A 21,519-nucleotide genomic window follows, 5' to 3' on the forward strand; every position below is an offset into this window, starting at 1 on the left:
ACAGTAGTTCGGAAACATATCAGATATACAGGGGGAGTCACGGGAAACGGGTGTGTTTAGAACGCTCCTTGCTCTCCTAGAATAAGTCATGGGGAGTGTGGAAGGTAGTTTTTAAAGCTGCTTAAGATGCTGTTTAGGTTGTTATTTGTTTATGTTTTCAGTTAAATTTTGTTTTAGTTATTGATTTTGAATTGCTTTTCTGTAAAAATATTGGTTTCCCGTGACTAATCCTGTATATGATAAACATAATAGGTCGAAAACGTAAGCCTATATAGACAATAGGTCGGGAACATAACAGGTACGCATATAATAAAGAATATTTGTTGAAAAAGTAAAACTATTAAGGCAATAGGTCGGAAACGTAAAAAAAGACATAATAATAACAACAATATGTCGGAAACGTAAAAACTATTATGGCACTAGGTCTGAAACACAAAAGCTATTAATTTAGACAAGAAGTCGGAAACATAAAAAACAAACAAACATATAATAAAGACAAATAGGTCAGAAACGTAAACATTATTAAGACAATAAGTCTGAAACGTAATAACTATTAAAAGTACAGGTCTGAAACATAAAAGCTATTAAGACTATAGGTCTGAAACGTAAAAACTATTAAGACAATAGATAGGAAATGTAAAACATAATAAATAAAAGATAATAATAAACTTAAAACTTTTAAGAAATTAGGTCGGAATATAAAAACTATTAAAACAGTAAATCTGAAACATAAAAACTGTTAATTAAGACAATAAGTCTGAAACGTAAAAACATTTAATAACAATAGATCAGAAACGTAAAAACTATTACAACTGTGGCTTGTTTTATTGTCCATTTAGTTTAATATTAAAACATACAATTGGCCAACTTCCACGTAGATAAAAGCACAACAGACAAATGTGTTTAATGTTTAAGTAAACATTTTATATAACAAAATATTAGTTTCGAAAAGGAATGTTCAAATTGAATACTTCATTGAAGAAAAATGAAAGAAGGAAGAAAAGAATTAAAGAGAAATGTTTATGAATATATTTATTTATTTATTTATTTACAAGTTAGAAAAGCATTTCATCCAAGGCATGAAAATTGTTAAACAAAATGTTTTTACTATAGGCTTTAAAAATAAAGGTACAAGATTCAATTTGAAATTTATTTATTTTCAAAATTCACTTTTATAAATTTTACAAAGTAAGATATAAAAATGTAATTTAAATTAAATCAAAAAATTACCTTGGATTTATTTTATGTAATGTACATTCTGTTGCACTTTAAAAAAACAATTGAAAATTTTATATCTATATAATTAATTGCTAGATGAAAGATAATGTTTTTAAATTGCAACAAAATGTACATTACATAAAATAAATCCAAGGTAATTTTTTTGATTCAATTTAAATTACATTTTTATACCTTACTTTGTAAAATTTATAAAAGTGCATTTTGAAGATAAATAAATTTCAAATTGAATCTTGTACCTTTATTTTAAAAAAATTTGTAAAAACATTTTGTTTAACAATTTTCATGCATTGGATGAAATGCTTTTCTAACTTGTATCTTATCTTTTATAAGATTATATTTTAAAACTCTCCTTCTCTCTATTTTAGTTTGTATTTCTCCTCACACCACACCTCATTTTTGCAATCCCCTCTTTGTATTATTACAGGTCTGAATATTCTCTCTGTTTCAGTTTGTACATCTCCTCGCACCACATCTCATTTTTTGCAACTCCCTCTTTGTAATACAGATCTGAATAATGAGAAAATCTGAAATTTTTTTAACAAAAACTTTAAATCACTTTTTTGAATTAAATTTTTTTGAACTTCTTTCAGAATAGAAAATCTTTAACTTTAATAAGGAACATATTTCATATAGGTTTCATTAACAAATATTCAGTACATAACGAGAAAAATAGAGATGAAAATTTCAAAAGGACTGTATAACTGGTTATGCTCAATAGTAGTCCTCGACAGCGAACGTCTTTGTTATTGTTATTCTATTATTATTATTTAAAACATTTTGTGTCCTGATCTTTCGCGCGAGGACTAATTTATTTATTTATTTATTATATCTTCCTTCTGATTTTTGGGAGTAAATTCGATTAGAGTGTATTTGAAGCTTATAACCTTATAGCGAGGGCAGATTTACTCTCTACTCATTTCTCTTCTCTCACTCTCTCTCTCCCTCCCCCTCTCTCTCTCTCTTTCTCTTGAGTTCACAAAAAGGCTCGTTTTTTTTTTATTCACCTGTAAGCTCGAAAAAGAGATAACTGTCCATATTATTATTTTGGGCGCAGAAATTTTTATAGGCTAGAAATTAATTTTATGACTATTTTGCTTTTTTTTACCGGAAGGATGCACGGGGGCCGGCTGGGACACCGATAGTTTTAACCATTTTGTATTTGGCATCCAGTTACATCCAGTTAAGGGTGTAAATTATTTACTATTTCCCGCACGATGATAGGTCGGGAACGTAAAACATATATAATAAAAACATAAGGTCAGAAAGAGAAAATAATATGTCAAAACAAATAATATGTCAAAACAAATAATATGTCAAAACAAATAATAAAGACAAAAGATTGGAAACATAAAAGAAAAATTCACATAAAAGGACAATACGTCTAAACCATAAAAACAAATGATAAAAACAAAAGGTCGAAAACGTAAAACATACACTAAAACGATATAGAAAAAACGTTAAAAAACATGTAAAATCATAATCTGTCCGAAACGTATAAAATGATAATATAATCTTTGCTCATATGCATACATATACATATATATATATATATATATATATATATATATATACACACACACATATATATAATTATGTCAACCGTTTAAGAAACTCGTTTTTTATCATTGAGCATTTTCAATTGAAATAAAAAGTCGGTCTATTTAGTTCTCATGTGCAGATCATCATATAATGATTAGATCACTCTGACAGACGTTAAAAAAGCATTTAAAAAATAAATGTTTGAATTTCAACAATATATTTCGCAGTTAACGGTAACCGAATGGATTAGGTCCTTGGTAATAATTATTATAGTATATATATATATATATATATATATATATATATATATATATATATATATATGATTGCAACGTCTTGTCAGACGAGTGCCACTCCCTCAGACATTTAAACTCCATGAGCCCAAATGGCCGAGGGAGTATCTATACAAATATGATGTTACAGAGTCTTAGCTTTGTACGACAACTAAATCTCTCTCTCGGTTCAAAATGTTGAGATCCAGCAACAAGCAAGAGCAAGATAGCCAGCAACAAATTAAACTGCAGACCAGCTTAATGCGAGTAACGGTCTTCCGCTTTATGGTTTTTTAAATCAGAGATTGGCTTCTCCTAGAAAGGTTGCCTTCACCACGGCTTACGGGAGCCCTCTCCTCCCCAATACACATATACACACACACAAATAAACACGGTGCTAGACCTTCCAAAGGGCGAATGAACTCTTTTTCTGGGTCAACGGCCAACTAGCACTGTATATATATATATATATATATATATATATATATATATATATATATATATACATTGATATTGATAAAGTAAGAATGCAAGATGGCGATCGTTAGGTCAGCCACGTACAGAATCTTGTTTATAAGTAACAAATGAGCGAAATGCTAAATCGTATGGATTAAATATCCTGCTTTTTATGAATAATAAAACGCCCGTTGTCTCACTGAAAATACATTATTCAATATAAATAATCGACCCTTGTAGCATGTAATTGAAACAACATTGCAATTAGGTGTGATAAGGAAAATTAGTTTACTTGCCACTGTAATATCAAGTAATTAAAAAAATAAGTAGGCTAATATTTATTGAAAAAATATAATTGCTTAACTGAGATCGAAAACATTCCATAATTTTTTTTTAAAAATACATAAAAAAATCAATAGCATAATTAAGAATTGATCTATCGTGAGCTGAAAAAATGTGAGTCATTTCGTATGACCTAAAGAAAACAATCAATAGAAAACTTTGCTTTTTAAATTTTCTTCCTTTAATTTTTTCCTTCAATTATTTTATATATTACTAGCAAAAGTACCCGCCGTTGACTGGGTTCAAAAACAGTCTACAGAAAATGGACTCTGATTTATGAAAGTATGATAGGTTATAAAAAGGAATGGTTGTAAAGAGATAGCTTCGAATTTGGGGGTATCAAAACCAAAGCAAAATATGATGAAAGTAAAAATAAAATAGATAAACCCCATAATTTATTATACCATACCTGTTCACACTGAAACACTTATCACAATATTCTGTGGATCTATATTAAAAAACCTTGTTAAACTTTGTGACATATGTCCATTCTATGGAGGTCAGGTGCGAACGAACACTCCATAATTTTATTATACCATATTTCTTCAAACTCAAACATAATTATCAAAGTATACTTACGCAGATAGATATGAAAAGTCTTTATTAAAGTTTGTGCCTATTTCCGTTCTATGGAGGCCAGGCACGAACTCAGACCCCACAATTTTATTATACCATCCCTATTAAAGTTAAAACATACTTATTCAAAGTATTCTTATGTACATCCATATCAAAAACACTTGTAAACATTTTTTTTTTATTTTTATATTTTTTATTTTCATACTTTGTGGATCAGGCACGAACGCAGACCCCACAGCTTTAATGAACCACCGTTCTGCCAGATCAAACATACCCATTCCTGTGTCTCGATACATCTTCTATCATTATATGTGATCAGTTTTTTAAAATAGTCAACCATATAGGAGCCTATTCGTGACCACACACACACACACACACACACACACACACACACACACACACACACACACACACACACACACACACTCAGCTTTATATTATAGAAATTGTTTATAGACGTTAGTGGAAGTAAAATGAATGAATAAGAAAGAAACCGTCTAAAACTGGAAAGTTAAAATCAAAAAGGATAGAAAACCCGTATAAATACAGAAAAAGCAAAAAAGAAGAAAAAGCTTTAATAGGAAAATCTATTTCTCCTTTTTGTAATATCCCTTACATTATTCATCGGGTAAACTTCTTGATGACATGGTCGGGGGGATACATATTTACAAATAAATACACATTGTTCATTACATAGAAGTAGATATATAGCATAATCATGTTGACAGATCGGTTCCCGTAAGTTCACCGGAGTTAAGCATTGTTGAGTCTGGTCAGCACTAAAATGGGCGACAATTTTCAAACACCGAACTTTGAACTTTTATCTCCGTTTTGTTTCCAGTTTTCTTTCTAACAACCTGTCATATTTCCATATTGTTAATAGCCTTCTATAAATTGTCTCTATGCATACAACACACAATGCTTCAGACGAACTACATCACCCTATTATTATAAGAATCGTTGTTAATTTGTATCATCGGGCACATTCAATAATATGAATATGGATAGAGATGCTCAAGTGATAGTTTGAAATCCATAAATGTAAATTGTGTCTGCAGGGGAAATTTGCTTTCATTAGATGCGCTGTTTCTGGTGCCTTAATGGTTGTATTACTCGGAAAGAAGCTCCAATTAGTTTGAGTTGTCCCACATGGAAAACTTTAGGCGATGTGTTGGTCATGTGAATGCATGAATTTATTTTCGGAAACGCATAGAGAAATAGGCTGGTTGCCTCTTTTCACTTTTATCTTCTGCATACAGCGGATAACTTACATATAATGACACATTGAAACACACACACACACACGGCGTAAATATAAAATGAAAGAATTAAAGCGGAGAGTACAATTAACTGAATAAGAGCGTATAATAATTGTTCATTTCAGTATTATATTCATTGAATTATTCAACATGCTATTCTTTAGTTTCGTGAATCAGACAGCAACCATATATATATATATATATATATATATATATATATATATATATATATATAGTCATCCACATGCAGTACTGTTTCGCTGTTTCACAGCCCATCAGTGCGGCTAGACAAATTACGAGGGGCGTGCAATAAGTAATGCCTCTGACCCACTTCGAGTTGTCTGATCTAGTTGACATTTTGCATGTGCAATGATTTATATCTCTACGGGTTATGTAGTAAATCACAGCTCTGAACAAATTGTGGTTTCTGTTTTACAGGTGTTTGAACTGAGTCAGGTGTGAAATGGAGCCTGTTGAATGTCGAGCAGTGATCCGGTTTTTGTATTTGAAAGGACGCACACCACAGGAGACTTTTAATAAAATGAAAGAAACTTATGGTGATAATGCCCCATCATATGACCTTGTAAAACGCTAGCATCATGAATTCAAACATGGCCGGAAGTCTGAGGAAAGAGCTCCTAGACCTGATCGCCCTCCTTCTGCCATTGATGAGGCATCTATCTGTCAAGTTGAGGCTGTCATTTTGGAAGATCGGCGCATTACTATTCGCCAAATAGCCAAAGAGGTCAAGATTAGTACAGGGTCTGCGGGAACTATCATTCATGACCATTTGCATATGCATAAGGTGTCTGCCAGATGGATTCCCAGGTTGCTCACACCATTCCAAAAGCGAGAACGCGTCAAGTGCTCGATGATGAATTTGGATATGTGCCAAGAAGATGACTCAATGTTTTTCAAAAGACTGATTACACAGGATGAAACCTGGGTCCATCACTATGATCCAGAGACCAAAGTCCAGTCAATGCAGTGGAAGCACTTGGACTCACTACCTCCAAAGAAGGCAAGGGTACAGGCCTCTGCTGGCAAGGTCATGCTCACAGTCTTCTGGAACCAGGAGGGAGTAGTTGTGACAAATTTCCTGGCAAAGGGTACCACAATTACAGGAGCCTATTATGCTTCACTTTTGAGGAAATTAAGGGAAGCTATCAAAACTAAGAGGCAGGGCAAGATCAGCAAAGGTATATATATATATATATATATATATATATATATATATATATATATATATATATATATATATATTGAAAATATATTAAAGATTAAAATTAAAATCTTTTAAAGAGATACAGAAAAGGAAAAAAAAGGATTAAAACAAAAAAAAACAAAAAACAAAAGGATATGGAATTTGCTCTATCCAGTATATTGAGCAATTTTATTTGGCTGGGATTGTCTTATATAAAAATATTAATTCTAAAAAATATTTTGTAAACCTTGAAACCACAAGATTGATTAATCGTTATTTGAATATGTAGATTACTGTTTTTAAAAATAATAAATAAATAATACGTCCAAATAAAATATGGGCGACTTTCTAAGAAAAACACCGGTTCTTCGAGGCGGAGACATAAACATTACTATCGTTTAAAAAATCAAAACAAAACCACTTAAACACATGAGCGATAAAAACGAAGCAGTATGTCTATGGCAACATAGCGGAGTGGATTAGGGCGCTGGACTGAAATACATAAGGTCTAAGGTTCGAATCCTACCAACAGTCATGCTATGCTGAAGAGGAGTAGGGCTCCGAAACACGCTTGTTCATATATTACTGTTTTATATATATATATATATACATATATACACTTGTGCCCGATATTATTCATACCCCCCCTTGAAAATTGAGTTTATTATGTGTAACTTTGTAAGAATTTATTGTTTACGTCCATATTGATACATATTCTTAATAGACCTCTTCTGATCATTTTCGTAATTTTAAAATCTCGGGATACTTGTAATAAAAGAAATATACAGCTATTTATAAAATCTGCAATGTTCAAAAATAATCATACCCCCTTATTTTTTCAGTATTAATCGAGTTTCTGACTGTTTGTTTCCTGTTTGATTCTTATTTTGAATGCTTTTATACAACCTTTTATTAATTTCATTTCGTTTTTTGCATTTTTCAGAAATTAAAATGATATCAACTGAAAACCAATAAAAGAATAAACATTATTAGAATGGGGAAGAAAAAAGAGCTTAGTAATGATCTTAGGACTAAAATTGTGAATCCATATAAGGATGGTTTAGATTACAAGTCAATTTCCAAGAAATTTGAGGTCCCTACAGCAACAGTACAGAGCTTCATCAAAAAATTCCAGAGCCACCACACAACAAACAACTTGATTGGTAGAGGAAGGAAAAGGAAACTGTCTGCTAGAGCCACCAGGAATATTGTAAGAAGTGTTAATGCAAATCCAACCACCACTACTAAGGACATTTTAGAAAATCTGGAGTCTTCTGGCATAAAAATATCAAGGCAAACATTGCAAAGGACTCTGCATGAAAATGGTCTGAAAGGAAGAAGACCAAGAAGGACTCCATTGCACACCGTAAAACACCTTGCAGTACGTCTAAAGTTTGCTAGGACCCATGTGAATTCTCCAGAGTTTGTTTTCTCAAGTATTTTGTGGACTGACGAAACAACAATTGAATTGTTTGGCCATATGGATGCTTCTTACGTTTGGAGGAAGAAAGGAGAAGCTTACAACCCAAAGAACACCATACCCACGGTGAAACATGGTGGTGGTAGGCTAATGTTTTGGGGGTCCTTTTCGGCTAGTGGTCCAGGTAGTTTGGTCAAGATAGATGGAACCATGAAGAAGGAGCAATATTTGGAGATACTCCAGAAAAACATTAGACAGGATGCGGAGAAGCTTTATTTAGGACCAAACTGGGTCCTTCAACAGGATAATGATCCAAAACATACTGCCAAAATAGTCAAGAAATGGTTTGAGGATAATCAAATTAATGTTTTGAAATGGCCTAGCCAGAGTCCCGACCTGAACCCTATCGAAAACCTCTTGCACATATTGAAAACTGAGGTTAAAAAGCGGAAACCTAGAAATTTGAGGGATTTGGAGAACAACTGCATTGAAGAATGGTCAAAAATCAGTGTTGATTCTTGTAAAAACCTTGTTGATAAATATCCAAAACGGTTACAGTCAGTTATTAAGAATAAAGGGCATGCTATAGACTAGTAGTAAGAGAGGTATGAATAATTTTGAACTAGTGCCATTATTGTTTTTCTTTGTATAATATTTCAAACTTGCATAATTTATTTATTTGTTGAGTTTAAATTAAATGCTTATGCTTGATTTATTGTTTGAAATCTCTTTAATATTGTCTACCTTCTGGTTTGAGCAATATTCTTATAGAAAGCTCAAAGATCCGAGGGGTATGAATAATATCGGGCACAAGTGTATATATATATATATATATATATATATATATATATATATATATATATATATATATATATATATATATATATATATCCATTGATTTTCGATGTAGGCTCATCTCAGAGGAGCCAAATAATTTTCTGGATTGATATAATTTTACTATTTAGCAAATGTATTGAAAATATATTAAAGATTAAAATTAAAATCTTTTAAAGAGATACAGAAAAGGAAAAAAAGGATTAAAACAAACAAAAAAAATACAAATATATATATATATATATATATATATATATATAGGTGTCATTGAAATTAATATTTGTTTTCTCAAAATTTTATTATTTGTATTTTATTAGTTATGAAAATTTCTATTTTGTATCAAAATAAACCTGTATTTTGCGTTGTCATAATTTTCTTAAAACTATTTTAATTCAGTAAATGTGTAAGGGAGACTTTCTAAAAAACACACAACACATGCATTCGAAATCTTTGGAATTTTGCTTTGAAATTAATATTTGTTTATCTAGTCGATGAATGAATAAAAACGAAAAAATAAACGGAGAAATTATTTATAGAAAAAGAGAGAAATTATTTAAAGTAAAGGAAAAGCTATTTAGAGTAATAATTTAATTTAAAGAAAAATAACATTATTAAAGTTAGGCTAGATTGTAAATATTTCCGATTTCAGAATCTCGAGCAATATTTACGTATTACTTGGAAAAAACGAAGAAAGAAGAAAAGAAACATAGAAACCTGACATTAGCCCAATTTAGCTTTTCTTTCAACATTTTACTTAGAATTTGTCCCTTGTTGTGGAAGATTTACTTAAGAACTTTCACAAGAAACACTCGTCTAGCTGTAAACACTATCAATAATTTCCCCCACTCTTTATCTGTGCCTAAACCTAAACGTAGATTCCATGAACAAAGCTTCTTTCTTAGAACTGCACGCCTGTGGAATTGTCTTCCGTTTTCCTGCTTTCCGGCTGACTACAATATGGATGCGTTCAAGTCTAAAGTAAATAAGTTCTTGATGAGCCGTTCCATATAAGTTATTAAATTTACCAAATTTTCATTACTAATGATTACTATATTGACCAATTTCTACTGTACACTCTTTAACCCTTATCCTTGAGTGGCCTCTGGGCCTTGATAATGTGGTGATGCCTTCGTAAAAAAAAAAAAAAAAAGAAAAGTGTACTATTTTCATTGAATTTTGTCGTCGTTCGTGAGGGATTTCCGGCAAAAAAAAATGCCAAAAAGTTATTATCGTTTTAAAAGACTGTAAGAAATTAAAAAGAAAATTTTTCTTTTCCAAACCTGTAAAGAAATACGAAAGTGGGATACTTAATTCGAAGGTATTCGAAAAAAATTAACAAAGAAAGAAATAAAATGAAGAGGAATGAGGTGCCAACTACTTGATCACTGAAAATAGGGATTATGAATATATTCATATATATGACAAATGTATTTTGTATTTTGGTTTCTGAAGAGTAGCTATTTGTGGAATATTTTTAAATGACATAATGTTTAAATTTGTCCAAATGGTTATAAAACAATTGTAACACATGAGGAAATACACTATATGATGTTCTCATTTTATATTTGTCTTGATTTTTGCAAAAATATTATGCATAATATTTTTGCAAAAATCAAGACAAATATAATTGTTGTAAAATTATTTACTATTATTGACTGAAATAAAGCCATAAAGTCAGACGAGTAAAAATATTTTGGGGCGAGTAAACTTTCCCTCACACTCGACCGGCGGTCGAGTGATTTTTTTTTTTCGAATCTCAAAGGCTGTATCTCTCACTCCATGCCATCTTCAAAATCTTTATTCTTCTCACTTTATGCCATCTTCAAAAACTTCTTAATTTTACAACAATTCAAGAAATTACCGTGTGTATAATCTAACAAGAAAATATTTGTTTAACTCTTGTAAATCAACTATTTGATTACTACAAAAATTTCAACAAATATTCAACAAAACGTTAAAATACAACACCAGTTTCTTTATATAGCATCATTCATATTATTGTTCCATAGAAATAAGGATCATTTCTTCGGATGCTTGATGGAAAGATGCGTTTTTTTCTTCTTTCAAATGTTCGTCTTTACTTTTGTATGCATGAAGTGTATGTATTTGTAGCATCGAAGAATTTTTTTTCCAAATGACTTTCAAAATCAGAGAGCTAAATGAAGTCGACATTTTGACTACACGCCGAATTTGTAAATTTGACCTCCTGTTCACCTTTAGCGTGACCACTCTTTTTTCAATACGATATTCCAACGGTCTCACAGCTAGAGATGAAAGAATTCACAAATGATGAGGTATAGGCAAAGGACATGATTCAATAATTAAATATCATGCAGTTATCATAATAATGCTGACTTTTTTTTTATAAAAGAGTCACCATTTATCAAGGCCCGCAGAACCTTGAAGATAAAAGTTCATGAATGTAAGGTGGTACTATAGTAATCGTTAATGGTGTAGATTGGGTAGAATTTAGATTATTTGAGGGGACGGCTCAACAAGAACTTGTTTACATTGGACTTGAAGACTAACATATTGTAATTGGCTGGGAAGCAGGCCAGTGGAACAGTGTTCCACTGGTGGGCAGTTCTAGGAAAGAAGCTTTGTTCATGAAATCTGCGTTTATATTTAAGCACAGATAGAGAGTGGGGAAAATTGTTGATAGTGGTTGTAGCTAGTTGAGTGTTTTTTTGTGAAAGTTTGGCAAAGGGGATCAGACGAGCACTTACCATGAAAATAATGATAAAGCAGAGCCATGCTTGCAAGGTCTCTTCTGTGGGAAAGAGGTTGCAGGGGGGAAAAAGGCATAACCTACTAGGTTTCAAAGCTGGTTTTGAACTCTGTCAATGCAGGATAGGTTGCACTGAGCAGCTCCTGCCCGACTGTAAATCGCTTACCGATCAAATTTGATCTTATTGTGTGAAAATAAAAATATTAGTGCATTTGTGTAAATTTTGATATACAGTTTTTGTTTTTTTTAGAAAAGCAGTTATGTGCATTATAAAGGTTTTTGTGTAATTATGCATTCTTATTGTTGTGGTAAAATTGGATAAGCGCCCAATTAAATTGTGAAACTCTTGTCAATAATTATAATTTGGTAATAAAAAATCGAAACCAAATAAAAATTAATATTCCCGGGAAACGCCGCATAAGAACAGCTAGTTTTGAATGTTTTCTTTTTCTTTTTTACTTGTTTACTCTGAATTATTTTCGGTAGTGTTTTAATTGGTTATTCATTTGTTTACTCTGAACTCTTTTGTTAGTGTTTTAATTGGTTATTCATTTATTGTTTTAATGATATTTTAACACTGTTGTCTTAATCGTAATTGCTTTTAACATTGTTTTTAATTGTCTTTTGTTTTATTCATATATATTCATTTTTTTTAATTGCTTCTTTCATTTCAATTTCTTCTTTCCTTATTGACATTCTGTAGAAGATTTATCGGATTTTTCTCCAAGGCAATGGTTGAGATTGAATAATACATATTGTAATTTCACATCGACATTTATATTTTTTTTCGAGATTTTATTTTCCTGACATTCGTCGGCCATCCCCATCCATCTTGCAATGTCCAAATCAGACAGGCAGAACGAACAGAGACGAAGGTAGATACACTCTTATAATGGCGAAGATATCAATCCCCCTTAATGCCCATTGACGCCATCGCAGCTGATTACTTAGTACGGTATGGTGATGAGGCGGGAGCTGCAACGTTTACCAATACAGGGAAACCGTCTCAGTAAAGCTAAGTCCAATGTCCAAACCTCATTTGATGCATTCGCTATTGTTTTATTATGTTTTTGACTATATCATGTTCTGAAGCGCTTGTTATTGTAAATCATTGAAATAAAACAACATTGAGACTGGCTCTTTGTTTTATGATATATCCAATAAAATTTAATGGAGGCATGAATAAAATAAAGAAAAGGCTTAATTAGCTTTTTGTATTACACCGTGCGTTAGATCACTTCATATGAATGACTGCACCACTAAATGTTTTACTTCTATGCATGCACAAATATACATTTATATTCATAACAACGTTATTTTTTAAGCTTATATATGAATATGGACTTAGCTCAGATGATAACGAATAAGGCTAAATGTTTTGTTTTCGATTCTAGTTGATGGCACCCAAATCATACTTTTATTTTTATTTTATTTTTAATTTTGAAATATCTACTATATATTATGTACAATATATATACCGCATAATCGCGTTGACACACAGATTCTTATCAGATGACCAAAGTTAAGCAACGTTGACCCTTGTTAGCATTAGATGGGTGACTATTTGGGAATTCTAGGCACTGTATGTGCTCTCCGCTTATCTCAGCATCTGTTTCCAGTCGCCTTGTACATACACTTCACTTGCCACTGGCATTTAACAATGTCGACTCAGAAGAGATATGGTTGAAGATTGCGCACCCCCTGCCACAAAACTTTCACGTGAGTATCCATAGTCCCTCAAAGACTGAAGGAGCCTGTATAATAATCAATAGAGGACTGACTCTATAATAGTAAATATGAAATCTGCATAAATTAAAATATATTTCATTATATATGAGTGATTTCCCTCAATTAAACCTTATTTGAGCTAATTATATTATATTTTTTCCTTAACATGTTCTTTAATTGGCACAGTATGCAAATTGATAAAACGCCAGCCTCCAAAGATACGACTCCCAGTTCGATTCCCAATTGACGATGTAGAATCTTTTTCTACATTTATTCTCATTTTTAAATTGCGATCGACTTTTTTTTACGTTTAAGAGGACGCAAAATAATTTTATTTCTCTTATTCATAACCCAAATACCGTGAATAAATCTCAATAGAAAAATGCAATAGTTTGTTTTTCCTTTATCAAATCTTAATGAACATCAAAACGGCTCTCCGTTATTTTCATCTATAATATAAAACTCACCTGTCTGTTTAATGTATGTATGTATGTATGTATGTATGTATGTATGTATGTATGTATGTATGCATGTCTCGCAAAAACCTTCGATAGAGGCGACGGATCCTGACAAGATCGGTACCGTTTTGAAGCTCAACGTCTCGGACGACAAATATCAAAAAATTGTCTAAAAACATTAATTACTTCACTGTAAACTAGGCCGTTTTGTACAAGGAGGAGTCGATCTTTTTCGCCAACATTTAAACAAGTCATCGTCTACGTTGGATTAACTTCCGGTAATTTCAACGCTTTTTACTTCCGGTCGCATCATGGAGACATCGGCTAAGACGTCAGATTTTCTTTCCCTTTCTTTTCCGCCTTCGCATCACAGGTTCAAGCTTGCCTGTCTATTACTACTTTTTTAACACCTTTTTTCGCCATTGCTGCCTACTATTGCTTTTAATGCCTCCTCACGCTACTACATTTTTAAACACCTTTCTCCACATTCACGGGTTCGATCCTGCCTGCCTACTACCACTTTTTTTTTGCTCAACACACACCTCCAAACAGGCGGGCAACGCTGGGCACCCAAGCTAGTCTATAATAAAACATCGTCTTCCGAAATTCTGTATATATATATATATATATATATATATATATATATATATATATATATATATATATATATATCAGTGTTGGGACGATTGGGATGAAATCAAGAATCGAAAAAAAAATCAGAACTTTTGATGTATCAGAATCGGGATAGGAAAAATTTGTTTATTTTAATTATTTTTTTATTTTAATTATTTGTTTATTTTGACCCACCAAACCTGAGCTACTGAACATAATTTGCCCCTGTGCCTGGACTTCTTGGCAAAATTGTGAAATTCAGATCTGGACAACAAAATTGCGACTCCATCCCTCATCAACCACATCAGACACCCCTATAACCTGGTTGAGTGACACGCCCCCTATTTTGAACACTCAATTTTAATTTAGGCTCACTTGCATCATCAGAATTATCATCGCTTTCTCCTTCATCGATATATTCATCATCACTAGCGTTACTTGATTCAGAAACTCCTGATCAAATTCGCCTTCGTCTGAATCAGAATTTGTTACTTTATCCAACACTTGTTGTGCATTGTGAAACTCCTTGGTCTCACTCTTTTACCTGTCGAAATGCTTGGTTCATCACTAGCTCGCTTCATGGTTACTTTAGTCTACAAAACAACTCACAACTCCGCCAAAACAAAAGGAAGCTATTTGCAGAACGTTATGCTTGCGCTAAATCGAGGCTAAACAGTGATTGATTTTTAGCTTCCTGACAACACAAAAACACGTGCTCAGAAAAATACCGGTTTAGCGGTGACTCGGTGTATAGCATTTTTGGAAATTATCGGTACAAATCTTATATATATATATATATATATATATATATATATATATATATATATATATATATATATATATATATATAAGATTTAATATTAAACGATTTTAAGAAATAAATTACATTTGGACATGCGCAGAAAGAAATAGAAATATGCCGGCAAGTTAAAATGAGCATTTTGCATTTCAACTTGTCGATATATGTCGTATGTACGCGTTATTCATCCATCCAAACAAAGATTTTACTCGTTATGAATCATCCTTGGTGTATGATTACTATTTCCTGTTAATATTAGTGTTATGTAACCAGTAGTTTAATAGTTTATCGGTTAAATATTTATATTATAGATAGGGGCAGATAGAATAAATACGATATATATAAATAGTAGAGAACAAAATCCAAATATAATTATTTGTATGACTATGTTTATATATCTGTATGTATTGGATTCACTCATAAACTAATGAACCGATCATTATGAATGTTTAATCTATGTATATGATTATACATTTGTATGTATTGGATTCACTCCTAAACTAATGAACCGATCATTATGAATGTTTAATCTATGTATATGATCACATATTTGTATGTATTGGATTCACTCCTAAACTAATGAACCGATCATTATGAATGTTTAATCTATGTATATGATTATATATTTGTATATATTGGATTCACTCCTAAACTAGTTAACCGATCATTATGAATGTTTAATGTTTATATGTTTGTACGTATTGGATTAACTCCTAAAGTAATTAACCGATCATTATGAATTATATGTATTGTACATATTGTATATTTGTATATATGTCATATTCCAAACTCCTAAACTAATTAACCGATCATTATGAATGTTTAATCTGTGTATATTTATATATTTTTATGTATTGGATTCACTCCTAAACTAATTAACCGATCATTATGAATGTTTAATATGTGTATATGTTTATATATTTGTATGTATTGGATTCATGCCTAAACTATTTAACCGATAGTTATGAATGTTTAATATGTGTATATGATTATATATTTGTATGTATTGGATTCAGTCTTAAACTAGTTAACCTATCATTATGAATGTTTAATGTTTATATGTTTGTACGTATTGGATTAACTCCTAAAGTAATTAACCGATCATTATGAATTATATGTATTGTATATATTGTATATTTGGATATATGTCATATTCCAAAACTTACATACAATGATCACTTACTTTTTTACTGTATTTATGTATACAAGAAATTCTACCAAACTACTAAGGTACTTGTGCAGTATAGTACTTATATGAAAAACTTAAGTAAAATCATTGAGCAGTTTTATCTTTATATTATAAATAAGGTACTTGCACAGTATCCTACCCATGAAATCAGGTACTTGTGCAGTATAGTACTCATATGAAAAAACCCCAAAGAAAATCTAACCTGTGACGCAAATAAAAGTTATTAAAACCGAACATCACATTAAATATTTGAGCAGTATAACTTGCATATGAGAAATTAGGTGCTTCTTCACTATAGCACCCAGATGAAACACAAAAATTCTTACCCTTGACATACAGAAAATTTAGCACAACAAAAATTTTCATAAGAGTACCGAGTTCTTTCATTTTTAAATTAGAAAAGGTACTTGTACAGTTTAATACCCATACGAAAAACAAAGGATATTGTGCCTGTGACGTAAATAAAAGTAATCTAAACCGAAAATCATAATATATATTCGGTAGTATGACATTTATATAGGAAATAAGGTGCTTCTTTACTTTAGCACTGTGATGTAAAAATAAACTCTCACTTGTAACATTCGGAAAAGTTAGCACAACAGAAAATTATGGAAAATCATCGAGTAGTTTCATCTTTATATTAGAAATAAGGTACTTGTACACTAGCCTACCCAAGAAATAAGATACTTGTACAGTATATTATTCATACGAAAATCCCACCTGTAACGTACATAAAAGTTACTAAAACCGAAAAATCACGTTATATATACGAGTAGTATGACTTTTAAATGAGAAATAAAGTGCTTCTTCACTATAGCACCTAGATGAAAAGCAAATTCTTACTCTAGACGCACAGAAAACTTAGCACAACAGAAAATTACTTAAAAGTATTGAGTTCTTTCATTTTTGAATTAGAAAAAAGTACTTTACAGTATCCTACCCCCAAAATAAGGTACTTGTACAGTATAGTACCTATATGAGAAACAAATAAAATCTTACCTGTGACATACATAAGTTATCAAAACCAAAAATCATGTGATATATTCGAGTAGTATGACATTTATATAAGAAATCCGGTGCTTCTCCACTATAGCACTCTGATGTAAAAAACAAACAAACTCTTATCTTTGACATACAGAAAAGTTTGCACAACGGAAAATTATGTAAATTATTTGAAATATGTGTTGTACATTACCCGCCCTAGGTAAGAAATTTTTTTTCACATATATGTGCTGTAAATTTTTTGTCCTAGGGAAGGTACAATTATTCCGTACATGTGTTGTGCAATACCCGTCCTAGGGTAAGTAAAATATTTCTTGGTTCAAGATGACAAATAATACATAAAAAAATTCCTTTATCCTAAAAATAACAGGTATGTTCAAAATCAACTTAATTTTTCTCATTGTCTTATACGGTCCCGAGCAACGCCGGGTGGCCTTGCTAGTTACAAATGAAAATAAAATGACTCGGGCAACGTCGGATATGAGCGGCTAGTACATATACACGTTTAAGAAAAGAGAATGATGTTTACTCTAGAACTGATTATAATCCTGTTGGTTGGTTGAAAATACTGCGAGGTAACTGAGTGCAATTATCTACAAAAATCGCGATTATGCAACATGCACACTGAAAAGGCGAATGAAAAGAAGGAATATAAAGCTTCGGAAATACGACATGAATAAATACATAAGTAAAAAAAGAAAGAAAGTGAGATTATTGGATGCTTGGGATTAATGATAAGGCACATTGTTTTAGTAGAGACAGTCATGGCTTCGGTTCTTGTGAAAGGAAGAATGGTGTTTAAGCAGCTTGAAAAGGAACTCTTTTGTTCGGAAGTCAGGATAGAAGAGTGGTTACAGATAAGGATTGGCGAATTGGCCAGTCGCATTCAAGATTGTTGCGCTCAGCCTTCGAGTAAAAAAAAAAAGAAAAGAAAATAATCAACCGAAATTTATTGATAACGGTTTCCACTTAGCATAAAGAAATCTATATATCTATCACAATAGAAAAATACGAGCATGAAAAGCAATATGGTTAAGCTTAAACATGGAAAAGTAAAAGACTAGTCGTTAAAACTGGAAAAGAAAAGGACAAGATATTCTAGTAAAAACATTTAAAAACATCATAACTTAAAATATTGCAGCATTAAGAATTTATTATATAATGTAATAAGTTGAACTTTTAAAATAATTATTAATGTTGAAATATTTTAAGTTATAAATTTATTATATTTTTTACTAGAATATCTTGTTCTTTTCTTTTCCAGTTTTAACAACTAGTCCTTTACTTTTTCATGTTTAATCTTAACCATATTACTTTTCATGCTCGCATTTTTCTTTTGTAATCCATGATTTTTCAAGGCTTCCAGTAAATTGACTTGTTTTTTGTTTAATTTCAGTCTTATTTTTTGGCCCCACACACATAACATGCACATATGTAAAACAATGTACGGCACTCGTCTGCTTTCAATAAAATCCCCTCCCAATTATCTCCCTTTCATTCTTTCATTCTCTCTGTTTCATTTGTTACTTCTCTCTTCGCGAGAGCGGTTAATTGGTAGCAACAGTAGTCGCTGAAGCGATGTGGTTGTTATGGAAACCAGTCATAAAAACGTCGCTCACCTCCTTACGTTTTTACTTTTACGATTTTGAACATCAGTAAATTCATCATAATCGAAAATTGAAAAAAAAATCTTTTCACAATATAGCTGAGAAGGTGATCTATAAACTGTAATAATTGTTTGAAATTTGGTCGAAAAATGAGTGAACCGTGAAGCTTTAAAGCAGTTCTAAATGACTAAAACTGTCACTTAGCCATATATTCAAACACGGTAGCGTTTGAATGATAAAAGTGAGAATGTGTGTGTGTATGTGTGTATGTGTGTGTGTGTGAAACCACTTCTCAACTTATATACTCAACGAATTTTTTATTTACAGACTTGAAATTTGGTATATAGTGTATTCAGACACGTGGAGAACTTTTTAATTGGTTTTCATCCGAAAAAAAAAGGGTTGTTAAGAGGTCAAAATTCAAACAAATTGGTACGTGGGAGGCCACCTGATTTTTTCATCTGTTTTCAACTGTTTGATGATTGCGCATGCGCCGTTGTAAAACGTAACAGCTTCCTTATGTTATGTATGACTTGACTTGAAAACAATGTTTAAAAGTCACGTCTACCTGGTGTGATGGTTATCGTATTTAACTCACTGTCTTTAGGATTTACTTTCGATCTCAGCTTTTTTTTTACTTACAAGAAGTGAATTGTTTAGAACAAAAACATAATACTTGCATGCACATGCATCAGTTTCTTTCTGTTTTCTTTTACTTCGTTTTTTTTTTCAAGGAATTTAACGTTACGTTTAATACCTATGGTAAATAAGAATTCTGCATTAATAGCAATATAATTTTTATGTTTATTTTACAACCGGGCAACGCTGGGCGACCTGCTAGTATTTTCATAAAGAATAAAATTCTTTACTGTTACCGATAAAGTTGAAATGAAAACAAGGAAAGGGCATAAGTGTAATACTGTCCTGCCTATATAGTCTCAAATCTAATAAATGCCACATTATCAGCCAAACTTCAACCTCTGTCCCATCACCACAATGCCTGTTTTACAAGTACTTTAATGTAGTGTGTTCTGACGAACTCATAGAACTTGTTCCCCCTCGACGTAATACTCTCGACTAACCTGACAAGCAGTAAAATTCCACCCCTTCATTGTTGAGGTCCTTATATACCAGAAAGACTTCTACTCGAATAGTTTGGTCCCTTGGACTGCTAGAATTTGGAATTCTCTCTCTATTTCCTGCTTCCCTTACTGTGCTAATCTGCAGAAGTTTGAATAGACTGCTCAACTCTCCACAGTCCCATATTAGACACGATCCCAAATAGTAGCCCCTTACATTCAAGCAGCAATATGACATGTTTGAGGTGAAAAAGAGTAAAACAGAAGTTATCATTACTAGTGGGGACATTCGTAGAAATACTACTGTTGCTTACGTCAATGAAAAAAAAAAATTTGAAAGGTCCTAATATTATTGTTGGCTTCTTCTTAAATCCTGACACTGCTTCTTTAAAGCACACTTTCTGGTAGCAGTCGCATAGACTCCCAGAACATCAAAATGAAGAACATTACTTGCCCATTGCCCATGCATATTTTTCTCTATCTAAAACCCTAGCAACACGTATGTAATTACAACTCTAATTCATTCCCTTTAGTAATTTTGCTCATAGTTTTATCCGTTTGTAGACCATATTATTACCACCGTGTATGTTTCGTACCCCCTTCTACGTTTATTTGAGAATAAATGTATATGTATGTCAATTCAACTGTTTCTTTAATATTGTTTTTTTTTTATGTTATTCATGACAATTCAACGCACAAAATGTTTAGAATAGATATACCCAAACACGTTGCTAATAAAAGCGTAAAAGCTAGGATATCTGTATGTATAAAACTCAAGATTTGCGTGTATGTGTATCATGATTGTGTGTTCCTTATAGAAAGAAACGTTAGGGAATCTAGATAGATTCTGAAAGAACATTCTTATGTAAAATGTATCGTGGAAGATAATAGAAGTGTTATTGAATCTTCGAGAAAAATTTCAAATATCCTGTTTTAATGAAATGTAAAGTATATGTATAAAAATTTGATATCGAACCTCTAAGTCCTGTCCTAACGAGCCTTCTTTAAAACTTCAAATATATACTATTTTGATGAAATTTATACCATATGTATAAATGCGACAAGAAAGACAATAAAAGCTGTTCTGAATCGCTATACTACTTTTTTTTTTTTAGGTGCCACCGAGACACTACCTCCTTAAACCTTCAAATATGTATATTTGATTTTCATGAAATA

The 21,519-nt window shown here is 31.7% G+C and overlaps 1 protein-coding gene across 4 annotated transcripts in view; it reads right to left on the minus strand.

The window, feature by feature from the left end:
• Nucleotides 1-21,519, minus strand: part of LOC145277923 (sodium channel protein 1 brain-like) — a 1,166,286-nt gene that overhangs the window by 545,012 nt on the left and 599,755 nt on the right. The gene's annotated exons all lie outside the window — the stretch shown is intronic.

Source organism: Euprymna scolopes, chromosome 6 (genome assembly GCF_053919585.1).
Source record: "Euprymna scolopes isolate OS-2025 chromosome 6, ASM5391958v1, whole genome shotgun sequence".
NCBI classification, from domain to species: Eukaryota; Metazoa; Mollusca; class Cephalopoda; order Sepiida; family Sepiolidae; genus Euprymna; species Euprymna scolopes.